Below are 15,096 nucleotides of genomic sequence, written 5' to 3' on the forward strand. Positions count from 1 at the left end.
TTTTGAACTCAGCATCTGTTAGGTTGCTTATCTCCATTTCACTTAGTTCTTTTTCTGGGGTTTTGTTCTGTTCTTTCCTTTGGGACCTGTCTCTTCATTTTGGCTGCCTCTCTGTGTTTGTTTCTGTGTATTACTTAATGAGAGGTATGGGGCTAGCTGAGACCCGATGCTGCTCGTTTGAAAGAATTTAGGAAAACCTGAAGCAGAATCCAAGACGGGCCAATCCTATGGTTAAGCAAATGGCAACAGCCCTGGCCGGTTTGGCTCAGCAGTTGGAGCATTGGCCTGTAGACCAGAATCTCGGGTTCGGTTCTTGTTATGGGTACGTACCAAAAAAAAAAAAGCAACTGGCAACAGCTTGAGTGGGCCTGAAAGTTTCGTGAGGCGGGGCCTCCAGGAATCACTTGGTTGGGGCTACCAGTGTGAGCCAGGTTGCTGGAGAACCAGATGTGGCAGCTGTCTGCCGCCCCAGGGAAGGGCTCACCAAAGGAACAAAGGCCTCTGACAGCACATCTATCCCAGAGAAAGCCCCCTCTCCAGCCCTTGCTCCAATGCCAAACAGCTCAGTTCTTCCCTGTATGTCTCTGGCGCCCCTTGAGCTGCCTCTCCTCCAGGCTTAGAGGGAGAGTCCGATAAGTCTGTGTGTGGGCCCTTTAAGAGGAGCTGCCTGGGGCTCCAGCTGCCTCAGCCTCCCTGAGCCTCAGTTCCCGCTGGTTTTTCCAGCCAGAAGTTATGGGGATTGTCTTCCTGGCACTGGAACTCTGAGCGAGGTGCCTGGTGTGGGACCGGGACTCCTCAGTCCTCAGGGAGGACCTTCTCAGCGAGGTGTCCTCCTGATTTTTATCTGCCACACTTGGGTGTGGGACCAGCCGGCCCACACTCTGCTCCTCCTACCAGTCTTGGTGTGGCTTCTTTAATTTCGTAGTTGTAGGACTTCCATTCAGCTTGATGTCAGGCAGTTTTGAATAATGGTTGTTCTGTAGTTTAGTTGTAACTTTGATGTGGTTGTGGGAGGACATGATACCACATTTATCTACGCCGCCATTTTGACTAGAAGACCTGAAAACTAATTTTTTAATTAGGACTTGAAAATATATCTTCCTAAATTTGGCAACACAATTCTTTTATTTATTTTTTCTTTATTGATTTTATTTTATTTTTTATCCTCACCCAAGGACTTTTTTTTTGTATTTATCTTCAGATAGAATGGGAGGCTGAGAGGGGGGGAGAGAGAAACATGGATGTGAGAGAGACACATTGACTGGTTGCCACCCACATGACTCCAACCGGGGCCAGGGACAAACTGCAACCAAGGTACGCGCCCTTAGTGGGAACTGAACCCAGGACTGTCTGGTCCACGGGCCAATACTTTAACCACTGAGCCAAACTGGCCAGGGCTCTTAATTGATTTTAGAGAGAAAGGAAGGGAGAGGGAGAGATGGAAACATCTCTGCCTCCTGCATGCCCCCCACTAGGGATTTGGCCCACAACCTACCTGGGCAAGTGCCTTGACCGGGAACCGAATTGGTGACTTCTTGGTGCATGGTTCAATTCTCAACAACTGAGCAACACTGGCCGGGCAGGTACCACAATTCTTTAACACAGAGATAATTCAGGCATTAGCTTATAACTGGTAAATATGAGAAGGACTAAAAAAAAAATTGTGTGCCACATAAGCTTTTCAGTGGGCAAGAATATCTAAATGCCAGTCCACTTTAATAGAGTCATTATATCAGTTAACATTTTGCTTATGCTTTTATGAATAAGTGACAGGTCAATTTGAATTATAGCAATACTTTTATTTATTTTCAAATCATTTTTAAGGTAACTAAATATGTCATTATTTTTATCTTGAACAATAGAGAATAGGCTGGTACTTAAAATATTTACTTTGGTTAAATAAAATATTAAACTCTTTTATTTTTTAAGTTTTTTCTTTATTGGTTTTAGAGAGAGGAAGGGAGAGGGAGCAAGAGAGAGTAACATTGATGAGAGAGAACATAGATTGGCCGCCTCTTGCATGCCCCCCACTAGGGATTTGGCCCACAACCTGGGCATGTGCCCTGACCAGGAATCGAGCCGGCAACCTCTTGGTGCATGGGTTGACGCTCAACCAGTGAGCCACACTGGCCCGGCTTACTTTTCTGTTTTAAAAAGTTTTTGAATAAAGCCTAGATAATATTTTCTCTTCTTTTTTTTTTTTTTTTTTTATCATCCTCACCGAGGACATTTTTCCATTTTTTTGTTCAGGTAGAGTGGGAGGGAAAGAGAGGAACAGAGAGAGAGATGGAAACATCGACGTGAAAGGGACACATCGAGTGGTTGCCGCCTGCACAACCAACCAGGGCCGGGGACAAACTGCAACCGAGGTACATGCCCTTAGCGGGAACCGAACCTGGGTCTCTCTGGACCGCAGGTTGACGCTCTAACCGCTGAGCCAAACCGGCCAGGGCATCTCTTCTTTTTTCTTAAAATTGAAAATACCATAGATATTACTGGACAATTGATTGACATTCTATTAAGTATTCTAAAATTTTATTTATAAAAACACAATAGCCCTGGCCGGTTTGGCTCAGCGGTTAGAGCATCGGCCTGCGGTCCGGAGAGACCCGGGTTCAGTTCCCGCTAAGGGCATGTACTTCGGTTGCAGTTTGTCCCCGGCCCTGGTTGGTCATGCGGTGGCAGCCACTTGATATGTCCCTTCACGTCGATGTTTCTCTCTCTCTGTCTCTTCCTCTCTCTCCCTCCCACTCTATCTGTACAAAAAATGGAAAAAAAAAAACAAAAACAAAAACACAATAAAAATATATAATATTTTATATATTTCTAGAGCCTTTATTTGTGAGGAGTCATGTAGGAGTTCCCAACAACCAGGATGCTCCTTGTACTAGACTGTCTTTTGTGAAGTAGGCACCCCAACACTCCTTCTAAAACTGGAAACTAATGTCCCATAATTCTTTTTGTTATGTTAATTATCATTGCAGTTTGCCAATGGGAGAGAGTGAAGCAGAAAGCACTCCTCTGAGAAGATGGCAGGGACCAGGTGTTGTGCTGCACAGCTGTGAATCAGGTGGTTGTCCTCCTTGCTTCTTTCCCAACCATCACTCCCACAGCTCCTCCCCAAAGCTTCTCAGATGTGTATCCATAAGCCCTGATTCTTTAATTAAACTGCTTTATTTCTCTAACACTGCTAGTTTTCTCTGAAACCAGACTGGTACATCACCAAAAGCAGATTCATCCTTCATCTAACTTGGACATTCTTCATTTATGAAAGAATGGACAGCTTGGTAGAACATACAGAGTGCTTTGAGGAAGTACGTGATCACCCACTTGTCAGCTGGGAATCAACTCAATCTTTAGGATCAAACAGAAATGGAGTGAATTGCCAAGGGCACCCTTTATTCACATGACAACTAGATTTTCGGAAAGGAAAGACATCCTAGATATAACCTATTCTTACATCTTAAATTTTAGTATAAATATAGCAAGTGAAATGAATGACTTCACTTAAGGTAATTAAGTAACTTGTTACAGTTCCTTTAATAGATTTACCATAGTACTGGGACTCAAAGAGGTGATAATTCCTATGCTTAAGAGTTTACACTCTAGACCTGGCCGATTTGGCTCAGCAATTGGAGCATTGGCCTACGGACCAGAGAGTCCCAGGTTTAGTTCCCACTAGGGGCACGTACCAAAAACAAACAAAAAAAACAAAAGAAGAGTTTATACCCTATAAACTATGATTTAGTCTGAATGTTTCTTTTTCTTTATGAGTTAATAGCTCAAAGATGGCACACACATATGTATTAATGTATAAATACACAATTTTTATAAAAGTTATATAAATTAATGTGATGTATATATGTATATATTAATCAAGTTCTTCATGTTCTTTGTGGCAATAGCTTTTTCTCTTCTACTGCATGCAGATTTCTATATTATGAGTTTACATTAGCAAAAATTAAGAAATATAACCATTTTAATTTAATATACAGGGTGTCCCCCCCAAAAATATACAAGGTATCTATAGATTCTAATATATTTTGAAAATAAAATGTATTTTAATAAACAGTGGCTTTATAATTACACTTTTTTGTGTGTATACCTTTTACTGGGACACCCTATATACCTTATTTATTGGGAGTCTCAAAGATCACTCCCAGGTTTGATGATTGAATGGGAGGACTAACAGGATTCCACATATAGTCATAGTCACAGCTATGGTTTACTAAAGTGAAAGAACACCAAGAATACCAACAAGGAAAAGTCTCATGGGGGAAAATAGAAGCCAGCTTCCAAAGATCCTCTCCAGTGGAGTCCATGGAACTGTAATAAGTGGTGAGAACACATATAAAGTTTGTTAGAGACTCAGTGCCCAGAGTTTTTATTGGGGGCTAATCATATATGCACCTCCTGCTTGTCAAGTAACCTAATTCTAGATTCCCCCCCAAAAGCAGATGGTTAGCATAAACCATTTTGTTTTTTCAGAGTTTAAGCACTGCAAGCCATTCATCAATTAATATTGGGGAACTTCCAAAATCTAAGTCCTCAGATTATCAGCCAAGGGCCAACCTTGTAATTAGGCTTCCCAAAGGGTAGCAGAAATACCTTCTGTGTTAACTCTTCTCTTATTATTAACATCAAAACTTGGCTAAAAATATAATTAAAAAATGACCAATTCTGTTACAACTGAGGTCAGGACTTCAGGTAATCACTTTTAGTTTAGGAATGTTTGGGAGAATAGAGTGATGCGTCCCTCCTTGTGAGATTTCATAAAATCACTACTCTGTAAAATAGCTGAAGGGCAAATGGTTTAGCAGATTTTTCCAGCTTGGTAGATATTGGCCTCATTGTTGATTTTCTAATTTTATGCACTCATTGAAACAATATCAGTTGCCTTACAGTATTGCATTCTGTTTTTCTGTTGTTTTGTTTTTTTGCTTTTTGAAAATAGAGTTGTGTGCATCAATATTGTAGCATACTTCATAGATACTATAAAACCAAAGCCACAATTCTCCATACCTGCTTAGCTGTTAGGTATTTCCTTCTCTGGATACCTACAGCTCTCTGGATTTGATTCTATCATCATATATCAGGTTGTAATATAAAAATTTGTTATTGTATATCTGTCTCCCCACCCACTAACCCATGAGCTTCTCAAAAATCACACCTCAATCCAGAACCAGTACACTAGATACTATTAGCTGTTCTAACATATTATTTACTGATGGGTAAATTCTCTGTATGTATACGTTTATACTGAAGAATGGCTGGTAGAATCAATAACAGTCGCTAAAAAGCAATAAATCAGACCTTGAATACCTAAAATAAAAATAAGGAGACAAGATAATAAAATAGACAACAGACTAAATTAAATATTAAATATATTCAGAGTACCTTTTATGTTTCTTTCTGCATGATTTATTTTACTTTATTTTTTTTAAGATACCAAGGTATTCAGTTTATTTGGATCTTATACTTAAACATATTAAAACTTACAAAGTCTAAGATAAACAAGCAACAAGTCAGTAAGATCACAATTTAGAATTCTAACATTTTCACATGGTATCGTTGATGATGAAATGCAAAAAAGATTATAAATGTTTAAGTGGAATGACCTCTAACAATGACACCAGTGTGACTAAATGAAATGATCACATACTGTGGAAGACTACAGAACAGGAGTAAGTACAGAGAGCTGTTCTCTAGTGCTTGAAACCTTACTTGACCTATCACTGTAGAGGGGAAAAGATAAGTAATGGATTAGGAGGCTCTACATGTAGATAAAACAAATTCTAATTAAAATATCTTAAGACTATTTTAGATGATCATTTGATATTGAAAAGGTGGTCAACTATTATAAAGTAGTTACCTTCGTCACAAAAATCCATATATTAAGGATTTACACAATCCAGGGCAGAAAAAAAACTAGAACCATTCTTTTTGCCTGAGCAAGTACATGTCTATAAAGGCTCTCCAAAGTCTTAACTAGAGGCGTCATACTCTGCAATGAAATGATTGAGTTCTTCAACACACTGCTCACCTATTTCATGTAAATTCTGTCTCAATGCAAATTGTATAGGCTTTTCTAATGAAGGATCTTTTTCAATCAGCATTTTTACAACCATCCCGAAAGTTTCACAGTCTTGTCGGTAAACCTGTTCAATCTCTTTGGTTTTTGATGCTATTGCTTTAGAGCGACTGTTAAGCTGACTGTCTTCAAATAACTCTATGCTGTCCGTTGCATTTGACTCCAGTTCTTTTGGCTGGTCAATGACCAATGGTGCTGTGGAACCTGCCTTGTACTCAGAAATTTCAGGTAAGTTACTTTCATCTGCCTTCTCTAGTTTTTCAGCAGCCCACTTGCTTGCAGCCTCAGCAAGTTCCTTTTGAGTTAGCTTATTGGGTTTGTCTAACACCTTTGATGAAGGAATTGTTGAAGAACTTGAAGGTGAAGTGTCTCTTGATGTTTTCAAAGACTGAACATGTCTCTCTTTGCTTCTATGTTGAGACTGATGGAAAGAGTATGTTTTGCTTCTTTCTGGAGAGTAGCTTTTACTACTGACACTGGAGCCAGATCTGCTGTGTGGAGAATCCTGTCTGCCCACAAGTGAGTTTTTTAAAAAAGGAGTTTCTCTTTGATGAGGAGACCGATCTCTCACATAATGGAAAGCATGGAAACTTTTTCTTCTAAAGCCGCCATCTCTCATGTCCCTGTATCCAGGCTGACAACTTCCAGAATGATCATCTCTTGTCCACTTATATGATGGGGTGAGGTTCTGCAAAATGAACAAAAGACACAAACACACACAAAGACAGACAAGAATGCAGCCCTGAAGTCCTGCAGCCATTTATTTTTATAGCCCAAGAGATTAGCCCTGGTCCCAATTTCTTTCAAGATAACTGATCTATTTTCCCCTGTTGGTTCTTATCAACCCCTACTCAAAGGTCAGCGTTGCTCTTAAGAACATCTGGTCCTTCCTGTTTGCAGGCGAGGAGGAATGTGCCTGTGTGCAGGACACGCTCTGAATTGTTCTTAAGTATTGAGCAACACTCCAAGGCATCTGTGTGCAGAATATCCTTGTTAACCCCTGCATGAGTTCATCCGTGTGCGGAATAAACTCACATACAGTCTACATTTCCCCCTTTTTTATTTTATTTGAGATGTTATATGTTGTAAGGTTGACAACATATTTTGATTGTTGTTATCTATGGCTCGCTGCTGGGACCATTGGCGGAAGACTAGAAAAGCAATAAACAAAATTATAAGTAAAACAGTGGTATTACTAAGAGTAGTGCTTACAAGAGTCTTAATTTGTCCAAAGGGATTTAAATTTGCTATTCCGTCAGCTAAGCTTTCTAAAATATCACCTCCCGTGAGAGATGGCAAGTTGTTGCTATAAGTATTTTCAATTTCTTTCTTTAGAGCTATAATTTCATTAGTTAGATTAGTATGACCTATTAACTGTTCTCTTAATCTTATCCCAACCCTCTGATACATTGTAAGGCAAGGGAGTGACACAAATATGGGAAGAGTTCCAGTCACATTTTAACATAGATTTTGTGGAAAGCACAGAAATATGATCTTCCAACCACTCAACAGTTTGTTTTAAGTTTTGAATGTCCGCTGCCATTTGAGAGTTCAATTCTTGTTGTTGTTGCCATAATAGATGTGAATCCTGATGCCAGTTCTGAACAAACTCTGCAGTTTAGATGCCCTGATGTAGAGCCACTCTGGCAACAGTAGCGGTAGCAGGTACAGCGGCAAGTCCAAGAATGGCAGTTATAATCGATCCGAGGGCTTGACACGAACGCTTCAAAATAGTGTCCATGGCATGGTACAGGGCTGTAAGCCCAGCAGATTCACTCCATGGTCTTGTAAGATTGACAGGCGGCCAAAGTTCTTTTCCGGTTCTGGTGATTAAGAGGCTGTCCCGGGTCCAATTAAAGGCATTCCACCATGAAAAATTAACGCATTGAAGAAAATGGCAATTCTGGCAATGAATTTCTCCATTGCTTTTGTTTCATGTACATTCTTCAGCAACCAATAGATAAGGGTAGGGTATACAGGCTTGACCCCAATAGGAGCAAATAGTATGTAAATTGACAGAAAAGGGACTACTACTGGAAATATCTAATGACATATTACCTATCCACGTATGGATCGGCTCTCCCACAGCCAAAAGTTTCCAAATGTGGCCCTGACTTTTGGGATGACCTTGAAGGTGAGGCATGGGAGGGGTAAGACCGCTTTCCTGCCAGATTACTGTTTTACTTCCTTGGCCCAAGAGACTCTGATTACGTCTGTGCCAATGTAGGTTATGCTTAGAAAATTTCTCTTGAAATTGTCCATGGGGACTCCAATCAGTAATAACAGTTCCAGTATCAATGTCATTTAGTAGGACAGAGGGATTATGACCCCGGCAGGCAGTCCATTCTAATCGACAAAATCCTGGCTCTAACTGTGGCAAAGGGCATAAAGGCAAATAACTTTCCAGATCAGAAGCAATAACTTGACTCTTGTTCACCTTAAATCCTTTTACTGACAACATAACAATGGAAGAGGCAAAGGTGGAGTGGTTATAACGAAGACCCCAGGCCTCATGAGACGGTTTCAAGCGAAACTTATTGTGACCAATGCATATAGGGTATCCTTCTACTGCTATAGTAAGGTTGCTAACATTAGCAGTGTGCAGAACAGAGAGATGAGTAACCCGTCCCCCGCAGGAAGGAAGAGGAAATATGAAAGTGTTATTAGTACAGACAGGGATTTCAGCTTCTCCCCATGCCACCCCTCATATCAGAGGGGGGTAAGGAATGTAAGCCCAGTAGGTATAAGGAGTAGCTGAGACTATACTTACCTGACATGTGATAATGGCCATCATTGCCAGCAAAAGATTGGTTGGTGTCTGTGGCTGGTTCAGACGGCGAAGCGCATTCTCAGCTTCCTGGGTCAATTTCTTCAGTTGACCCCATGTAGGGGGCTTGGCTTGCTGGGTTCCCACAGTAATGGTACGGTTTGTGCTCATTTGGGAGAAAGCACGGAGCATGTCATCCACGGGCTGAGAGTTGCTCATTATCTCCACTTTAGCTGACGGGTGGGTAGCCACTCACACGCTTCCCCTGTGGAAACAAGCAAATCCTCGCCCCAAATGCAGAAATTCTCCCTCTCTCCAGGCTCCAGCTAGGGTCTTGTACCAGATAGGGCGAGCCAAGCCTTTATCTGTGAGCATCGTTTGCTCCTCTGCAAAATGTTTTTCTGCCACAGTCATGCCAATTTGATCCCAATAATTTAAAAAATTGAGAGTATATAATACTTTATGGAGAATATCTTTAGGTCTCATACCTCGTATTCCCCCTTTTTGGTTTTGTAAACAAGATCTTAGAGTGCGATTTGCACGTTCGATGATGGCTTGTCCCTGACTGTTAAAAGGGATACCTGTACTTTGTGAAATTTTGTATTGGTTCAAAAAGTCAGCAAATTGTTTAGAATAATAAGCTGGGCCATTATCTGTTTTAATGTGTTTGGCTTCCCCGTGATGGTGAAGCAGATTAGTAAATGAGAAATAACAGAGTCAGTTTTTTCATTAGACATAGCAGACACCCAATGAAAATGTGAATAAGTGTCGATGGTGTGATAGACGTATTTTAATTTCCCAAAAGGTGCATATTGGACAATGTCCATTTGCCAAATTTGATTAATGTCTCGACCCCAAGGATTCACGCCGGGGGGTGGAGCACATAAATTGTAAGGAGCACAAACGTCGCAGTTGCGAAGGATTTGTTTTGCTTGTTTATAGGTTAAATTTTATATTTTTCTGAGCCCTGGAGCATTGGTGTGATGTAAAGTGTGTTCTTCAATAGCCTTTTGAATAGTGCCAATGAGTAATTTATCAATATATTGATTCCCCTGGCTCAGGGGACCTGGTAAGTCTGAATGAGATCGAATATGAGTAATAAATATCGGCATCTGTCTTTGGGTAATACATTGGAACAACATAGAAAATAACTTTTCTAAGGAGGAAGACGGCACCAAAGGAAGAGACACTTGTGAAATTAATTGCATGGTCAGTACTGCATACTGAGAGTCAGAAACAATATTAATAGGTGTCTGGGCATAGTCTTGTAAAACTAAACAAATAGCCCACAATTCTGACTTTTGTACTGAATCCCATGGTGATTTCTGAACATTTGTTTGAGTTTTAGTCCAATAGCCAGCATATCCTTTGCTGGTGGCATCTGTAAAAATTGTAGGCTCTTCTATAGGAGTATCAGAATTTGGGTTATAAGGTAAAATGGCATGTTCCTTAAGAAAACCAAATAGCTTTGTGGCGGGATAATGATTGTCAAATTGACCTGGATATCCCGCTAGGGCCAGCAGCCAGTTTTCATTGTTTTCTATTGCTCTTTGAATTTGTTTGTGCTGGAGGTGCATGATTACAGAACTTGGCTCCAACTCAGCCAGTTGACATAAATGCCTCCAGCCTCTGTAGATAAGAAAGGAATTTTGTCTAGGTAGGTAGTTAATTTTTTATTGAATTTGTTAGGCCAGCTGTGGGGGAATGAGAGGTATGGAAGATATAGATCTTCACTGGTTTAATAGGGTCATAACAGTCTAACTGTCTCAGAAATTCTTTGTTCTATAAACTCTAGCTCTTTGAGAGCTTTTGGAGTCAAAGTTCGTGGACTGTCGAGGGCAGCATCTCCTTCTAATGTTGCAAAAAGATTTTGTAAGGCACTAGTAGGTATTCCCAAGGCAGGCCTCAGCCAGTTAATGTCTACTAATAATTTTTGGAAATCATTTAAAGTAGTTAATTGATCTGTTCTGATAGTGATTTTTTTTTTTTTTTTTTTTTTTTTTTGTGGTTTTATCTGTCGCTCCCCGAGAATATAGCCTAAGTAATTAAAGGGAGGTTCTAATTGCACCTTTTTAGGGGCTATACATAAACTAAACTGTTGCAAGGCTTCTCAAAGCTCTTTATAATGAAGATTTCTTTCTGCTAAAGTGGGAGCTGCTAACAGTATATCATCCATGTAATGTCACAGGATGATTTGAGGATACTTCTTTCATAGGGGCTGTAAGCTCTGTCTACGAATTCTTGACACAAAGTGGGACTGTTAATCATTCCTTGGGGTAAAACCCTCCATTGATCACATTCAGTAGGCCTGCTATTATTATACTCAGGGATAGTAAAAACAAATTTAGCTTTGTCCTGTTCTTGTAAAGGAATCATGAAGAAACAACCTTTCAAATCAATGACTAAGATTTTGTAGGACTCAGGAATCATGGATGGCAATGGAAGACCAGGCTGAAGAGGCCCCATAGGTTCTATGCATTTATTAACTTCTCTTAAATCTATTAGGAATCTCCATTTGTCACTCTTTTTCTTAATAACAAAAACAGGAGAGTTCCATGGAGACGTGGTAGGCTCTATGTGACCATCTTCTAACTATTGTTTAACTAAAAGTTTTAAAGCCTCGAGCTTTTCTTTTGTCAGAGGCCACTGTTCCACCCATTTTGGTTCTTCAGTTATCCATCTAAGAGGTAGGGCTCGAGGTTGCAAAACAGTGGCTACAAATTTTCGAAGGCACAGGATTAAAATTTATATTAAGCATCATGTTTTTTACTGATTGAGGCAAATGTGGTATCTGTAAAAATGCCCCAAATTGTTGTAGTAAATCTCGGCTCCAGATATTTATAGGGACATCTACAATGTAAAATTGAGTTTGGGCAGTTTGTCTATCAGGGCCATGACACAATAATTTGTGTGTGCTTTGAAATACCTGATTAGTGGACCCTATTCCAGATAAAGTAACAGACACGGCCTGGTAAGGCCATGAGGGTGGCCAAAACTTAAGGGCTATGATAGAAACATTAGCACCCGTGTCCACGAGGCTTCAAATATGCTGTCTTGAATAGTTAACTTTAGAGATGGGCGAGAGTCACTGATTAATATTTCCCAGAAAACTTGTTTTCCTGTACTCCCCAAACCGCCTTGTCGGTCCACATTCTGAGCTCTAAAAGAATGATAAAGCAAGAGGAGTAGTTGAGCATTGTGTTCCCCAGTGGCTAAACTCAAGGTTTGTGATTCTTGAGCCGTAATTTTTATCTCTCCCTTGTAAGCTGAATCAGTAACCTCTGGATGGACTTGGAGGCCTCGGAGAATAGAACTACTCCTCCCTAGTAACAATCCAAATGTTTCTCTGGGAAGTGGCCCCCCAACCCCAGTAGATAATTTATAAACTCCTCCAGAGGGGGAGAGAGTGTAAGGTTGGCTTACAGGCAAATCAGCCGCTGCACTGCCCCTCGTAGCTGCCCTTAGGTCCTTTACCCGGATGATTGCTGGTGTTGCAGGCCATTGCTGACAGGGAACTGCAGAGACCCTGTATTCTGCTGGGGGCCCCAGGGTGGTGGGCCCCTCTGGGCATTTCCCACTGTGGGGTGTTTTTGGGAGCAACAGAATTAATCCAATTCTCGTCTTTGTCCTTTTTGGAAAAACATTCATTAGTCCAGTGACGGCCTTTTTTACATTTAGAACAAAGGCCTGGAGGTTCTTTCTTAGTACCTTTAATTTCTACCTTTTTCTTTTTTCTACAATCCTTTCTGAAATGTCCTAGCTTCCCACAATTGTAACATGTTCCTTTATTATTAAGGGCTGAGGCTAAAGCAGTAGCAAAAACACTAGCATGATGCTCTGGGTCACCTACTCCTGCACAGGCCCAAATATAATCATCCAGGGAGGCACCTTGCCCCTTTAAGGGACTTAATATACATCTACATTCTGAATTTGCATTCTCGAATGTTGAAGATTGCAAGATTATTTTAGTAGCTTTTCCTTGACCGGTTTCTCTCCTTAAAGCATTTTTTAGTTGCGATAAAAAATCAGTATATGGTTCTGTAGGACCTTGCATAGTCCTTACAAAAGAGGGAGCAGTATGTCCAGTAGACTCAATTTTTTGCCATGCCTTTAAAAATATGTTTTTGAATTGTACTAGCACAGCATCTATAAGGCCTGCTTGTTGAGCAATAGTAGAAAAAGCTCCCTGCCCTGATAACTCATCCAAGGTTGGTCGGGGGGTTGGGGGGGTTGAGACTTTCATTTAGCCGTGCCTGTATTCGAGCCTCCTTGAGCCACCAACTGCTCAACTGTAACCATTGAGAACCTTCTAAAACAGTTTTTCCAATTGTTTTCCAATCTACAGGTATGAAGAGATTTCCCGATGCATATGAATCTAACAGTCCCATCACAAAAGGAGATTGAGGTCCATATTGAGCGACGGTGGATTTTAATTCTTTTAGAATGTTATACTGCAAGGCGCTATATTGAACATTCATGCCTCCTTGCGGAAATTGAGCATTGGTGGCAAATCTCTGCCTCTGAATAGGAAACAATAAGCACGGATCCTCCTCACGCCAGCCAGGGGGAATGGGAATATCGTCGGGGGGACGGGACAACCCAAAGACATAGTTCTGAGGCCCTATAGGAGGGGCCGCAGAATCCTCAGGCACAGGAGGTGGTGGAGGAGGGTAACTTATGGTGGCTGGATACACAGCTAGAGGAGGGGCAGTAGGCTGGATGGTAGATAAAGCCTCCTGTCCTTTTAACATTTTTTTCATTAATGTGATAATACTTTGGTATCATTATTATCAGAGTCCTCTGAACTTGTAGAGGAAGATTCTGAATCAGTGTCCTCAGAATGTTCAGGAGATGGAGGAGGAGGTAAGGAAGGGGAAACATCCTCATCTATCTTCTCCTCCTTCGGCTCCGGCTTATTTGTGGATCCTCCTTCACTAGAGGATTCTAACAGCTGAAGGGCCTGAGTGATGCACTACAAAGCATCCATAATTTTAATTCCATAGTCTGCCCTTGTTGGTGACACTTTCGTAAAGTTCTCACTACCTGCTTCCATTCCTTCAAATTAAGTTGTACTTTATGCTGGCTAGCAAGCCAATAACATTTCTGATTTATATGCTTAAATAATTTCTTAAAGCATTTGTCAGTTGCTTCAACTCCAGTGGAGTGCAACAAACCTTTGAGGAGCTTTAAGTACTCCTGTTCCATAGATGGGGAATTCCCCATTTTTATCCCGAAAGTTCCCCTGTATTAAATTTTGTTCTGGGGTACTTACCCTTTCGATTTTGCTGTTTTTTCTTTCAACCGCAGGGAATTTCTCTAGGCCCGTATGTCAGGTCCCTGTTCGGGTGCCACTTGTTGCGGTGAGGTTCTGCAAAATGAACAAAAGACACAAACACACACAAAGACAGACAAGACTGCAGCCCTGAAGTCCTGCAGCCGTTCATTTTTATAGCCCAAGAAATTGGCCCTGGTCCCAATTCCTTTCAAGATAACTGATCTATTTTCCCCTGCTGGTTCTTATCAACCCCCACTCAAAGGTCAGTGTTGCTCTTAAGAACATCTGGTCCTTCCTGTTTGCAGGCGAGGAGGAGGAATGTGCCTGTGTGCAGGACACGCTCTGAATTGTTCTTAAGTATTGAGCAACACTCCAAGGCATCTGTGTGCAGAATATCCTTGTTAACCCTTGCATGAGTTCATCCGTGTGCGGAATAAACTCACATACAGTCTACACTTATAGGCTGATTCATCTCCACTGTGAGGTGGACCACTTCTTCAATCATGAGAAAAACTGCAGCCCTTGTCACAGTCTCGGTAATCAACATGACTGTAATATCTATTGTAGCTTCCTTCAACCGGGCTGTCTTGCAGTGGTGGTTTCTTTGGCACAATAACTACTCTATGGTAGCCATCACAGGGGTGATTTCGAGGAGGTGCTCATTCTAGAAGCCTTTCATAGTCATGTCATCCCTCAGACCACATTTCATGTCTTCTGTAAGCCACAACTCTGGGCCGCGGGGAGACTCAGTAAATGTGGTGATGCGCTCGCTGCTGTTCTCCAGGCTTGTATGATTTATTTTAAAAGCTGTTAGGAGTATCATTTTTTGATTTGAAAATGACTATAATTTTTAGATATTCCAAGATCTTTAGAAGAAGTTGATATTAAGTTAATAGATTGCAATATGTTTGAAACATTAGTTTGCACAGTAAAAATTCGGATAAAGTAAAATAATAACTCAAT

The 15,096-nt window shown here is 40.9% G+C and overlaps 1 pseudogene; it reads right to left on the minus strand.

The window, feature by feature from the left end:
* Positions 1–5,963: 5,963 nt before the first annotated feature.
* Positions 5,964–14,852, minus strand: LOC118619615 (annotated as a pseudogene).
* Between the last annotated feature and the right edge of the window lie 244 nt (positions 14,853–15,096).

The sequence above is a fragment of the Molossus molossus genome, unplaced genomic scaffold (genome assembly GCF_014108415.1).
Source record: "Molossus molossus isolate mMolMol1 unplaced genomic scaffold, mMolMol1.p scaffold_m16_p_7, whole genome shotgun sequence".
NCBI classification, from domain to species: Eukaryota; Metazoa; Chordata; class Mammalia; order Chiroptera; family Molossidae; genus Molossus; species Molossus molossus.